This window comes from Neovison vison, chromosome X (assembly GCF_020171115.1).
Source record: "Neovison vison isolate M4711 chromosome X, ASM_NN_V1, whole genome shotgun sequence".
NCBI lineage: Eukaryota > Metazoa > Chordata > Mammalia > Carnivora > Mustelidae > Neogale > Neogale vison.
The window spans coordinates 86528851-86543590 of record NC_058105.1 but is presented as its reverse complement, the minus strand read 5'-3'; the positions used below and the strand labels follow the sequence as shown (position 1 = coordinate 86543590).

The following is a 14740-nucleotide window of genomic DNA, read 5'->3' as shown; positions in this document are numbered from 1 at the left end:
GATACATAGATATATAGATATGAAGAATTGTGGAGATATATCTATCTTTATCTATCTATATAGATCTATATAGACATATATATGTCTATATAGACAGATATAGATCTATCTATATAGATATAGACATAGATATATAGACATATATAGATCTACCTATATAGAGCTATATAGATAGATAAAGATAGATATATCTACGATTCCTCATTGTATTTTTCTAATCTTTCATACCTTTGTGATTTTTATCAGTATGTTCTCTCAGTTGCTGAGAAAAGTGTTAGAAAAACCTCCCACTATGATTATGAATTCACATATATGTCCTAGCAGCTCTGTCAAGGTTTGCATGACATTTTTGAAGACCGTGTTTTTGAGTGCAAACAGGCTCATAACTTTTATTTCCCTGGTGAGTTGGACCTGTTATGATTATGAAGTATCCACCTTTATCTATTTTAATGCTTCTTTGCCTAAAAGGCCAACGTTTCTGATGTGAATAGAGGTATATCAGCTTGTCTTTATTAATATTTTAAGGTGTATGGTTTTCTAATTTGTAATGTTGAAATTTTCCGTGTAGTTACAGCTGAAGTACGTCTTTGTAGGCAGCATATGGTTGATTTCTGTCTTCTTCTCCTCCTTACCCCTCCCTCAACGTCCTTTTCTTCCTCTTCATCCTTCTGGCTCCAGATTGTTAGCCTTTGTCTTTTAATTGGAGTATTTACCTTTAAAGTGATTATTGACATGTTCAGATTCATATCTACCATCTTACTATTTTCTATTTCTCCTGCTTGTTTGTGCTCATTTATCTCTTAGTCTTTTGCCTTCTTTTGGATTAATTTTAAAAATTTGTCTGTTTTCTACCTCTATCACCTTGATAGATATTCACTTTTTCGTTGTTCTTCTAGTGGTTATCTGGAGACTACTACGTGCATTTTTTTAACTTGTCCAAGTCTAATATACATTGATCCTTTCATGTCATCACAGAAAATGTAACTACTTAGAACACTTAGTGCACATTCACCCTCTCCTTACTTTAATATATCGTGGCTGCCAATTTAATCACTTGTAGATAGACACACACAAACACATGTGGTTTTAACCTCAAAAGACATTATTGTTTTGAGTATCATTTTGTAAAACCAGTGTCATTTAAATACACCTACAGATTGATCCTATATGTTGCTCTACTTCCCTATCTTTAGGTTTGATCGAATTTGGTTCTTTTTCTGCTTAGAGAATACACTTAAGTATTTCCTTTGGAGTGGATGTACTGATGAAGCATTCCTTTTGTAATGAAGATTAATGTTTTTTTATTAATTTATTTATTTTCAGCATAAGAGTATTCATTATTTTTTCACCACACCCAGTGCTCCATGCAATCCGTGCCCTCTATACTACCCACCACCTGGTACCCCCAACCTCCCACCCACCCCCGCCACTTCAAACCCCTCAGATTGTTTTTCAGAGTCCATAGTCTCTCATGATTCACCTCCACTTCCAATTTATCCCAAATCCCTTCTCCTCTCTAACACCCCTTGTCCTCCGTGATATTTGTTATGCTCCACAAATAAGTGAGACCATATGATAATTGACTCTTTCTTATGCTGAATGAAATAAGTCAAGCAGAGAGAGCCAATTATCAAGATTAATGGATTTTAATGTTTAGCTCAGTTTTGTGCTTAGAAGAGAATTGTTTGGAAGGTAGAGTGCTCCTGCACACTCCTTCTACCCACCGCCTGCAGTCTGCTCTTGGTTTCCCTATCATTTACATCTTCTATTACTGTGATCCATCCATTACAAGTGATGAACAGATCAATATTGATTAGTGATTATTAAAACCCGTACTTTACATCCCGGTTCCCTTTTTGTGTTGTACTTTTGACAAATGCATAATGACGGGTCTATCATTACTGTAACAGAGAATACTTTCATTGTCCTAAGACTCCATTTTGCTCCATTTATCCTTCCTTCCTTCACTGCCCCTAAATCCTGGCAAACATTGATCTTTTTAGGGTTTTCATAGTCTTGCCTTCTCCAGAATATCATATGTGGTAGTTGGCATCATACAGTAGGTAGCCATTTCTGATTGTTTTCTTCTGTGTTGCAATGTGCTTTTAAGGTCCTGAATGTCTCTTTGCAACTCGGTAGCTCTTTCGTTCTTGTCGCTGAGTATGGACATTATATGGGTGTACCACAGTTAATCCACTTAGCTATTGCAGGCCATCTTCTGTTTCAGCTTTGCTGAGCTATGGTTGACAAGTAATGATTGCATATATTTAGGTGATATAATGTAATGACTTGATAAGCACAGCAAAATGACTACCACGATCAAACGAATTAATACAGTTACTTTTTTAGGTGGTGAGAAAACTTGGTATGTAATCTGTCAGGAAATTTCAAGTATATAATACACTGTTATCTGCTATAGTCACCATGCTGTAATGATTACATCCAAGTTTTAGCAATTGTGAATAAAGCTGCTATCAATTTTTGTGTGCAGGATTTAGAGTGGACAAATGTGTTCGACTCACTTTGGTAACTACCAAGAAGCATGATGGCTGGATCATATAATAGGAATATGAAACTTTCATGGTTTTGTCTGAAAATGTCCTTATTTCCCCTTCATCTTGAATGTTATTTTTTCCTGGTTACAGAGCCCTTAGTTGGCACTTATTCTTTCAGCACTTTGAATATATCATCTTACAAACTTCTGGACTCTGAACTTCCTTGTTTATATTGAAAGTCCATTGTCACCCCCCATTGTCCTGTTCTGAAGCCCATAACTTTATTTACCCTGGTTGCTTTCATGATGTTCTCCCCCACACACACACCTTTTGTTTGTTTGTTTGACAATGTAAGTTTAAAAGATGTTTACTTTAGAATCCTCTTGCTTGGGATTCTCAGTCTCCCTTGAGTCTTGAACAAGCTGTTAATCATCAGCATTGGACACACCATGCCCTTATCTGTTCAAATATTGCCTAGGCAGTTTTCTCTGTCATCTCATCACTTAACTCCAATTAAAATATGTTACACCTGTGTTAGCCTCTGTATCCGCTCATTCTCCTCCTATCCATTCTGCATTTTCCATCATCTTTTCTTTTTATATTTTATTCTGGATATTTTTATCTGATCCATCATCTAATGCACTAATCTTTCCTCATCATGTGTTACCTGTTGAAAATGTATCCAACACAGTTCTTGCTTTCAGATATTTTATTTCATTTATTTTATTATTTTTATTGTGTCATGTTAGTCACCATAGGATACAACATTAGTTTTTGATGCAGTGTTCCAAGATTCATTGTTTATGCACAACACTCAGTGCTCCATGCAACACGTGCCCTCCTTGATACCCACCACCAGGGTCACCCATCCCCCCACCCCCTTCCCTCTAAAACCCTCGGTTTGTTTCTCAGAGTCCACAGTCTCTTATGGTTCATCTCCCACTCCGATTTCCCCCAATTCACTTTTCCTTTCCTTCTCCTAATGTCTTGCATGTTTTGTATGTATAACATATGTTCTGTTTATTTTTTGTTCTGTTGAGACACACATTACATACAATAAACTGTGCCTATGTAAAGTGTACAGTTTAATGATTTTTGACAAACTGAAATGTGTATAACTACTTCCACTATCAAGATAGAGAACATTTGCAGTGCCCCGCAAAGTGCTCTCCTGTGCCTTCCAAGTCATTCTCTTCGCTCCATCTCCAGCCTTGGGCAACCATCAAGCTCCCTTGACTCCTTTGAGTGTTAACTTCTCAAAAATCATATGCCAAATGAATCAGACAGCTTGCAATATTGAGTTTCCAGTCTTCCATGTAATACTTATTTTTTAAAAAAGATTTTATTTATTTGACAGAGAGAAATCACAAGTAGGCAGAGAGAGAGAGGGGAGAAAGCAGGTTCCCTGCAGAGCAGAGAGCCCGACGCGGGGCTCGATCCCAGAACCCTGGGATCATGACCTGAGCCGAAGGCAGAGGCTTTAACCCACTGAGCCACCCAGGCGCCCCCCATGTAATACTTTTGATATGCCCAAGCATTGTTCCTTTTTGATACTTTGTATGGATATTCCACTTTTCACTATCCATTCACCAACTGATGGACATTTGGGATGTTCTTGGTTTGGGGACATTATGAATAAAGCTGCTACCAACGTTCACATATGGGTTTGGTGTGGCCATATGTTTTTCTTTTTCTGAATTAAATACCTAAGTGTGAAATGACTGGACTACATGTACTTGCATGCCTAACTTAGTAAGAAACTGCCAAACTTTTTGAAAAATGCCTAGCATTTACACCAACATGGATGAAAACCATAATGGCTTCATCATTGTCAGGCATGTGGATGTGGCCCTTCTAGTAGTCGTGGTATGCTATATCCTTTCGGATTTAAGTTTTATTTTCTTGTTGACTAATAAATTTAAACAAATGTACATGTGTTTAATTACCTTACATGTATTGTCTTTAGGAAAATGTCTGTGCAGGTATTTTGCCTATATTTAAAACAAGTTACATGTTCCCTTTACTGCCTTGAAAGAGATTTTTATATATACAGATATACAAGAAAATTCTGTGTTATCTAAGTGTTCTCCCTCTCTGGGACCAGATTTTCTTTTCTTTTCTTTCACGCTTTTTAAGCTAATGAGCTAATTAATTAATTAATTAATTTTTATTGTGTAGTGTTAGTCACCATACAGTACATCATGAGTTTTTGTTTTTGAAAGATTATTTATTTATTTATTTGACAGATAGATATCACAAGAAGACAGAGAGGCAGGCAGAGAGAGAAGGAGAATCAGGCTCCCCACTGAGCAGAGAGCTCGATGTGGGGCTCGATCCCAGGACCCTGAGATCATGACTTGAGCCAAAGGTAGAGGCTTTAACCCACTGAGCCACCCAGACGCCCCCATCATGAGTTTTTGATGTAGTGTTCCATGACTCATTGTTTGCTTATAACATCCAGTGCTCCATGCAATCCGTGCCCTCCTTAATACTGGGCTCATCACTGGGCTCACCCATCCCCCCACGCCCTTCCCTTCTAAAACCCTCCGTTTGTTTCCTGGAGCCCACAGTCTCTCATGGTTCATCTCCATTCTGATTTCTACCCCTTCATTTCCCCCTTCTCCTAATGTCCTCCATGCTGTTCCTGATGCTCCACAAATAAGTGAATCCATACGATAATTAACTTTCTCTGTTTGATTTATTTCACTTATTTCACTAAGCATTATCTCTTCCAGTCCCTTCCAAGCTGATGCAAAAATTGGGTATTCACCCTTTCTGATGGTTGAATAATATTCCGTTGTATATATGGACCACAACTTCTTTATCCATTTGTCTGTTGAAGGGCATCTCGGCTCTTTCCACAATTTGGCTATTGTGGACATTGCTGCTATGAACATTGGGGTGCATATGGCCCTTCTTTTCACTACATCTGTATCGTTGGGGTAAATACCCTACTGGGTACTGCTGGATCATAGGGTAGCTCTATTTTTAATTTTTTGAGGCACCTCCACACTGTTTTCCAAAGTGACTGCACCAATTTGCATTCCCACCAACAGTGTAAGAGGGTTCCCTTTTCTCCACAACTTCCCCAACGTTTGTTGTTTCTTGCCTTGTCAAGTTTTGCCATTCTAACTGCTGTAATGTGTTTGTTTTCTCATTATTTTAGTCACACCATGATTTATTCATTGAACATTGCAGATTTTAAATGATTTTTTTGAAAAAAAATCCTTAGTTTTGCTTCATAGATAAAACCTTGGTATTAGAGAGGGCACGGATTGCATGGAGTACTGGGTGTGGTGCAAAAACAATGAATACTGTTACACTGAAAAGAAATAAAAAATGAAAAAAAAAAGAAAAGAAAAATACCCTAAGAGTAAAAAAAAAAATGTACTAATATGGGCCTATAATCTATGCATTTACATTGATTTACTATGTATTCATTTAATTTCTAAATTCTGCTTTGATGATAAGTGAAGTTATGTAAGGAAATACAATATTATATCCTAATGAAGTTATTATTATTAAAAGAAATATATTATTCTCACAAAGTCATAGATTTTTAGAAAGTATTTTGGCCTCAGATATTTGCCTTAATGTGGTTTTGATTTGAATTTCTCTGATGGCTAGAGATCATGACTACTTTTTCATGTGTCTGCTAGCCATTTGTATGTCTTCTTTGGAAAAGTGTCTACTCGTGTCTTCTGCCCATTTTTTTGACTTGATTATCTGTTTTTTGGGTGTGGAGTTTGAGAAGTGCTTTATAGATCTTGGATATCAGCCCTTTGTCTGTAGTGTCATTTGCAAATATCTTCTCCCATTCTGTGGGTTGCCTCTTTGTTTTGGTGACTGTTTCTTTCACTGTGCAGAAGCTTTTTATCTTGATGAGGTCCCAAAAGTTCATTTTTGCTTTTGTTTCCCTTGCCTTTGGAGACGTGTCTTGAAAGAAGTTGCTGTGGCCAATACCAAAGAGGTTACTGCCTATGTTTTCCTCTAGGATTTTGATGGCTTCCTCTCTCACGTTGAGGTCTTTCATCCATTTAGAGTTGATCTTTGTGTATGGTGTAAGAGAATGGTCGAGTTTCATTCTTCTATGTATAGCTATCTAATTTTCCCGGCACCAGATATCAGTTGCTTTCTTAAACATTAAGGGTGAAACTGTAGAAAGAAAAATTAGAGAATTGATTCCATTTACAATAGCACCAAAACCCATAAGGTACTCTGGAACAAATCTAACCAAAGAGGTAAAGGATCTGTACTCTAGGGACTACAAAACACTCATGAAAGAAATTGAAAAAGACACAAGAAGCTGAGAAAACATTCCATGCTCACGGATCAGAAGAATAAACATTGTTAAAATGACTATGCTGCTCAGAGCAATCTACACTTTCAATGCCACCCCAATCAAAATACCAACGCATTTTTCAAAATTCCGGAACAAGCATTCTTAAAATTTGTATGGAACCAGAAAAGACCCCGAATTGCCAAGGAAATGTTGAAAAAGAAAAGCAGAGCTGGGGGCATTACGTTGCCTAATTTCAAGCTATAGTACAAAGCTGTGATCACCAAGTCAGCATGGTACTGGCACAAGAACAGACACATAGACCAAATGGAACAGAATAGAGAGCCCAGAAATGGACTCTCAACCTTATGGATTTAAAAAAAAATTAAATTCAATTAGCCAAAGTATTGTACATCATTGGTTTTTGGTAAAATGTTTAATGATTCATCCATTAAGTATAACACCCATTGCTCCTCCCATCACCCAGTTACCCCATTCCCCCCATCTCCCTTTCTGCAACCCTCAGTTTGGAGGGTTTGTCTCCCTCTCTGATTTCTTTCCATTCAATTTCCCCCACCACCCCTATTGTCCTCTGCACTATTCCTTATGTTCCACATATGAGTGGAACCATATGGTAATTGTCTTTCTCTTTTTGACTTATTTCGCTTAGCGTACTCTCCTCCAGTTCCATCCATGTATTCATCCTTTCTGATGGCTGAGTAATATTCTATTGTATTTATGAACCACATCTTCTTTACCCATTCATCCGTTGAAGGACATCTTGGCTCCTTCCACCGTTTGGCTTTTATGGACATTGCTGCTATGAACATTGGGTTGCATGTGATCCCTCTTTTCACTATGTCTGTATCTTTGGGGTAAATACCCAGTAGTGCAACCCTATGATTGAGCAATTGTACTAGCAGATTTTATTTTCTTAACAAGATCTTCTGAAGTGCAAGTTTTAGTTTGCCTTCTGAATTTTTTTTTACAAAGTCAGTTTACCATTGTTTTCTTTTTTTGTTCATGCTTTTTGTGCTGTATGAAGTCTTACCTAACTCAAGTTAACAGAGTTTTTTCTTTTGTTATCATAACAAGTTTTATATGCTTATTATCCATTTTGGTTTATATTTGCATGTGATTTGAGCTAATGTGAAATTCCATTGTTTTCCACATACATATTCAACTTTTCTTCAATATTTGTTGAAAGCAAGTTTTCCCTCTTTGAATCACATGAACTCCATGGTTGAAAATCAATTGCCCATACATGTGTACATTTATTTCTGGACTTTCTGTTTGTTTTCCATTTACTTATATGCCTATATTTATTCTAGTACCACACTATCTTGATGACTGTAGCTTTATAGTAACTTATGAAGTGAGGCAGTATGAGAAATCCAAATATGTGCTCCTCTATGTCGATTATTTTGGCTCTTTGAATCCTTTGTATGCCAGCAAAAGTTGTATAATCACCATGCTGCTTTTTAGTCATTTGAGTTGGTATGAATCAATAGGTCTATGTGGGGAGAATACACATCTTGGCAATACTGAGTCTTAAAATCTTATACACATCATCTATCTCTTCCTTTGTTGAGATTGTTTCAGATTTCTCTCAGCAATGCTTATTGTGTTACGTTCTGCAGCTTCACACGTATTTTGTTAGAGTCACCCTAAAGAGTTCATGTTTTGCATGTATTGTAAATGATACTTTTAATTCCAATGGTTTGTTTTTAGAATAGATAACTATAATCAGTTTTTGGTTATTGACCTCATGTCCTGCAACCTTGTTTATTTCACTAGCAGTAGATATAAACACTTTTAAAAAGAGTTTTCTTTTAGAACTTCCTATGTATATGGTCATATCATTCATGAATAAAGACAATTTTTCTTCTTTCTTTCCAACTTGTATGCCTTTTTAATTTTTTTTTTCAAATCCTGCCTTAATGCACTATGTCAGAGTGCCAATTGGTGCTGATTAGGAGGAGTGAGAGATCATAGAGGGGAAGCTTTGTGTTTTTTAACAATGAAGTATGTTTTAGGGACACCTGGGTGGCTCAGGTGGTTAAGCATCTGCTTTTGGCTCAGGTCACGAACTCCAGGTCCTGGGATCGGACTCCTGGTTCAGGCTCAGCAGGGAGTCTGCCTCTCCCTCTGTCTCTCTCCTCTGCTCCCTACCCCTCATGAATAAATAAAATATTTAAATCAAACAAACAAGCAAACAAACAAAAAACCCAGACGTATGTTTTAGATGACCTTTATAAGCTTGAGGAAGTTTTTCCCATTCCTGGTTTCCAGATAATTTTTAATCTGAATAGGTGTTAAACTTTGTTAAATGTCTTTTCTGAATTATGTGACTGTCACATTGCAGCTATCATAAATGACCGTACACTTCATGGCTTAAAACAACACAAGCGTGTTATCCTACAGCTCTGGAGGTTGGAAGTCTAAAATGGGTCTTACAAGGCCAGTGGCCAATATCTATATGTCTACAGAGTTATGTTCATCTGAGACCCCTAGGGGAAAAATTGTTCCTTGCCTTCCCTATGTTCTAAAGGCCACCTCTCTCCATTCCTTGGCTCCTGCTCCTTTCTCCATATTCAAGGCCAGCAGCATAGCATCTTTCAATCACTCACCTCTCTGACCTCTACTCCTGTTTTCATATCTCCTTCTCTTCACTATCATGTGCTGCTCCCCTCTTAAAAGGACTTTTGTAATTACATTGGTGCGCCTGGATCATCCAGGATAATCTCCACACCTCACCATCTTCAACTTAGTCACATCTGCAACGTACCCTCTGCTATGGAAAGCAACATATTCAGACTTCACAGGGTTTAAGACATGAATATATCTGGATGCCATTATTCTGCCTATTACTTGCATCTGTTTAGATGAATTTATGGTTCTCTTAATAAATTACAAGTCCATTAATATCATTTTGTTTTTGAATATATTTTCTTGTAATGCCTTTGTCTGGTTTTGCCACAAGGACACTTCTAGCTTCACAGAATGAATCAAGAAGTATTCCTTCTTCATTTTTCTGACAGAATTGTGTAAATTTGGTGCTATTTCTTCCTGAACTACTTGTAGAACACTCTGGCAGGGCCAACCGTGCCTGGAGTCTTTTCTGTGAGAAGGATTTTAGCCACAGATTCAATTTCCTTAAGCGATATAAGGATATTCAAGCATTCTGTATTTTCTTGCAGTCTATCAAAGTTCATAGACTGGCATCTTTGAGAGAATTTGTCCATTTTATCTGCATTGTCAATTTTTGGTAATGAAGTTGTTCTTTATGATTGCTTTAGCAGTTCTGCACTCTAAAGTCATGTCTCCTCTATTATTCTTGACACTAGTCATTAGCATCTTAACTGCTTTTTCTTGATTAGTCTACATAGTGTTGTATCAATTGTATTAATCTTTTCAATAAACCAGCTCTTGGTTTCATTCCATATTTCTCTGTGGTTTGCTTTCTATTTCATTGATATCCTTAAATTTTTTTTTATTTAAATTCAATACTTTGATTTAAATTCAATAAATTTAAGTTGATTTAAATTGAAATTTAATTTGTTTAAATTAAAATAAGTTTAAATTAAATTTAAATTCAATAAATATAAATTGATTTAAATTCAATTTAAAAATTCAAAAACTTTTTTATTTAAATTCAATTTAGTTAACCTATAGTATATTATTAGGTTCAAGGGTAGAATTCAGTGATTCATCAGTTGCATAAAACACCCAGTGCTCGTTACATCATATGCACTCCCCAATGTCTGCCACCCAGACTCCCATCCCTCCCTCCCCCTTCCCATCCAGCAACCCTCCAATACATCCAACCCTCCAATACATCCAAACAACTAGTTGGTTTCCCGAGATTAAGAGTCGCTTACGGTTTGCCTCCCTCTCTGTTTTTGCTCTTTTAATTTTCCCTTCCCTTCCCCTGTGTTCACCCCTTTATTTCTTAAATTTCACATATGAACATCAGCTCTGATAGCCTTTTGCTTCCTTCTTTCTACTTCCTCTCAGTTTATTTTTTTACATCTCTTCGTAGCATCTTAGTTTTGTATTTTATCGACGTCAAACCTTTCTTCTTTCTTAACATAAATGCAGAAAGTTACAATTTTCTCTCTCAGTAGTGCATTAGATGAATCACACAAAAGTCGACATGATGTGATTATGTTTCTCTTGAGTTCAAGTGACTTTCCAATTTCCCTAAGTGCCCTATCTTCATCTGTGTGTTATTTTGAAGTCTGTTGGTTAATTTCAAAGTTCTGTGGACTATCTAGAAATCTTCTTGTTATAGATTTCTTGTTTAATTCCACTGTGCCCAGAGGGCATCCTTTACATGGATTTCAGTCCTTCTTCTATTTTTTTTAACATCTTAATTTAATTTTGTTTTTTTTTCAGTGCTCCAAGATTCTTTGTTTATGCACCACACCCAGTGTTCCATGCAATAAGTGCCCTCCTTGATATCCACCACCAGGCTCACCCATTCCCTCACCGTCCCTCCCTTCCAAAACCCTCAGTTTGTTTCTCAGAGTCCACAGTCCCTCTCAGTCCTTCTTCTTTGATGGAGTATTATTTTATAACCCATGATAGGCTCCTGCCTCGTGCATGTACCATGTGCTTTTAAAGAAAGTGTGTATTCTACTGCTATTGGGTGGAATGAAATATAATTAAGTCGAGTCAGCTCATAGTGTTGTTCAAGTCTTCTTTGTAATTATTGACCTTCTCTCTATTTGCTATATCAAAATCTGAGAGAATTTTTGAAACTTCTAAGTATTAATAGATTTGTCTATATGTCTTTTAAGTTCTATCAGCCCTCACTTTATGAAATTTAAAGTTCTATTTTCCAGGGCGCCTGGTGATTGTTAGGCTTTCCTGATTAATTGATGGTGTTATCATTATTAAATATCCCTGTGTATCATTAGTAATACTCCTGGTCCTAAAATTTAACTTAGCCATTATCAGAACCTTTTTTTTCCCCTTACAATTTATGTTCCCATGGCATCTCTTTTTCGACACTTTTACCTTTGGCCTATCTCTGTTCACACATTAAAGTGAGTCTCACTCTTCCCTTTTGCAGCTATCACGGAAGTGTCAGCAGCCAACAGGAAGTTTAATCCCTTTGTGACTTCTGACCTGAGCAAGAAGCAGAAACGGCATTTCAGTGCACCTTCTCACACTCGCAGGAAGATTATGTCTTCCTGTCTTTCTAAGGAGCTGACACAGAAGTACAATCCTCCATCCGTGCCCACCTGAAGGGATGGTGAGGTACAGGTTGTGCCAGGACACGACAAAGACCAGAAAATTGGCAAAGTTGTCTACATTTAGAAGAAATAGATCATCTACATTGAATGAGTACAGCGTGAGAAGGTGAGTGGCATGAATCTCCATGTGGGCATTCACCCTAGCAAGGTGGCTACCACTAGACTAAAGCTAGACAAAACCCACAAAATGATCTTTGAAGGTCAAGCCAGATCTCATCAGGTAGGAAAGGAAAACTGGAAATGTAAGGAAGAAACATTGACAAGACAGAGGAATAAAGTAATCTCATATAAGACGTCAAATGAAAACTGTTAAAATGAAAAAAAAAAAAAAAGTGAGTTTCTATTCAATGGCATATTGTGTGTCTTGCAGCTCTCCTGCCTAACAATCTCCCTTTTATTAGGAAAGTTTAGAATATATACAACTAGCTTAAGTGTAAGGATGGTTGGCTTTAACATCATCATCTTTTTTTTTTAATTAAATTTAATTTTTTTCAGTGTTCCAAAATTCATTGTTTATGCACCACACTCAGTGCTCCATGCAATACGTGCCCTCCATAATACCACCACCAGGTTCACCTAAGCCCCCACCGTCCTCCCCTCTAAAACCCTCAGTTTGTTTCTCAGAGTCCACAGCGTCTCATGCTTTGTCTCCCCTTCTAGTTTCCCCCGACTCTCATCATCTTATTTTGAGTAGCTTTATTTCTCTCTTTCTTTCCTTCTTCCGGGCTTCCTTTATCCTTCCTTCCCTCCTTCCTTCCTTCTTTTATTTCCTTCTTTCCTTTGTCTTTTCATTCTTTCTTTAACCCAATTCCCTCACCGCCTTATGTATAACTAAAGTATTTATCTTTCTCTTTTCCTTTTTTTGATGTATTTTCCAGTATTCCACTTTTAATCTACATCTTGCTTTAATACTTATTCCTTTTGTTTTATATGTAAGTGGTTCCTGTAAGGATTATGTGATACATAGTTAAAATCAGGCATTTCATCTTCAATGATAAAATTTTTCTTCACGTATGAAGTAAAAACTTGCCTTGCATGCTTTTATTTCTACACTCCCATCTGATTGCTTTTATTTCCATAAGCTTTATTTATATGTATATTGCACCCCTCCAAAAGCGTTGTTATTGGTTTTATAAACATTCACCTAACTTTTTTTAAAGATTTCTTTATTACACACACACACACGCACGCACACACAGAGCACGTGTGATTAAGGGGAGAGGTGAAAGGAGAGGGAGAGAGAGAATCTCAAGCAGACAGCCTGCTGAGCATGACACCTGACACAGGGCTCAATCTCAAGAGCATGAAATCATGACCTGAGTCAAAATCCAGAATAGGACACTTAGCTGACTGAGCCATCCAGGTGTTCCAACATTCACTTAATGTTTATGTATTTAATTTTCTTAAGCAAAAAAATTTCATTATGTTCAATTAGCCAACATATGGTACATCATAAGTTTCTGTTGTAGTGTTCAACAATTCATCAATTGGGTATAACACCCAGTGCTCATCCTAAAACATGTGCTCCTTAATGCCCATCACCCGGTGACCCCATCCCCCCACCCTCCTCCCTTCTGTAACCCTCAGTAGGTTTCCCAGAGTCCAGAATCTCTCATGGTTTGTCTCCCTTTCTGATTTCTTCCCATTCTGTTTTCCCTCCCTTCCCCTGTGGTCCTCTGCTCTAGTCCTTATGTTCCACATATGTGTGAAACCATATGATAATTGTCTTTCTCTGCTTGACTTATTTCACCTAGCATAATCCCCTCCAGTTCCATCCATGCCGATGCAAATGGTGGGTATTCATCCTTTCTGATGGCTGAGTAATTTTACATTGCATATCTACACCACATCTTCTTTATCCATTTGTCTCTAGAAGGCATCTCACTTCCTTCCACAGTTTGGCTATTGTGGACATTGTTGCTATGAACATTGGGGTGCATGTGCCCCTTCTTTTCACTACATCTGTATCTTTCAGGTAAATACCCAGTAGTGCAATCACTGGGTCGTGGGGTAGCTCTATCTTTAACGTCTTGAGGAACTTCCATACTCTTTCCAGTGTGGCTGTATCAGCTTGCGTTCCCACCACCAGTGCAAGAGGGTTCCTCCTTCTCCACAACCTCGTCAACACTTGTTGTTTCCTGTCTTGTTAATTTTGGCCACTCTAGCTGGTGTAAGGTGGTATCTCATTGTAGTTTTGATTTGTATTTCCTTGTATTTAATTGCATTTCCTCGATGGCTAGAGATGCTGAACATTTTTTAGCATTTAACCATTTGTATGTCTTCTTTGGAGAAGTGTCTGTTCATGTCTTCTGCCGATTTCTTGAAGGATTATTTGGTGTTGAGTTTGATAAGTCCCTTATAGATTTTTGGATATCAGCCCTTTATCTGAATGTCATTTGCAAATATCTTCTCCCATTCCATGGATTGATTGCCTCTTAGTTTTGCTGACTCTTTCCTTTGCTGTGCAAGAGCTTTTAATCTTAAGGCATCCATTCCATTCACAATAGCTCCAAAAACCGTAAGACACCTAAACCAAAGAGGTAAAGGGATCTATACTCTAGGAACTATAGAACACTTAAAATACAATGAAAGAAATTGAGGAAGACACAAAGAGATGGAACAACACTCCATGCTCATGGATTGGAAAAAATAAACATCGTTAAAATGTCTATGCTGGCCAGAGCAATTTATACTCAGTGCCATCC

The 14740-nt window shown here is 37.4% G+C and overlaps 1 pseudogene; it reads left to right on the top strand.

The window, feature by feature from the left end:
• Positions 1–4295: 4295 nt before the first annotated feature.
• Positions 4296–12348, top strand: LOC122896639 (annotated as a pseudogene).
• The last annotated feature ends 2392 nt before the right edge of the window (positions 12349–14740 follow it).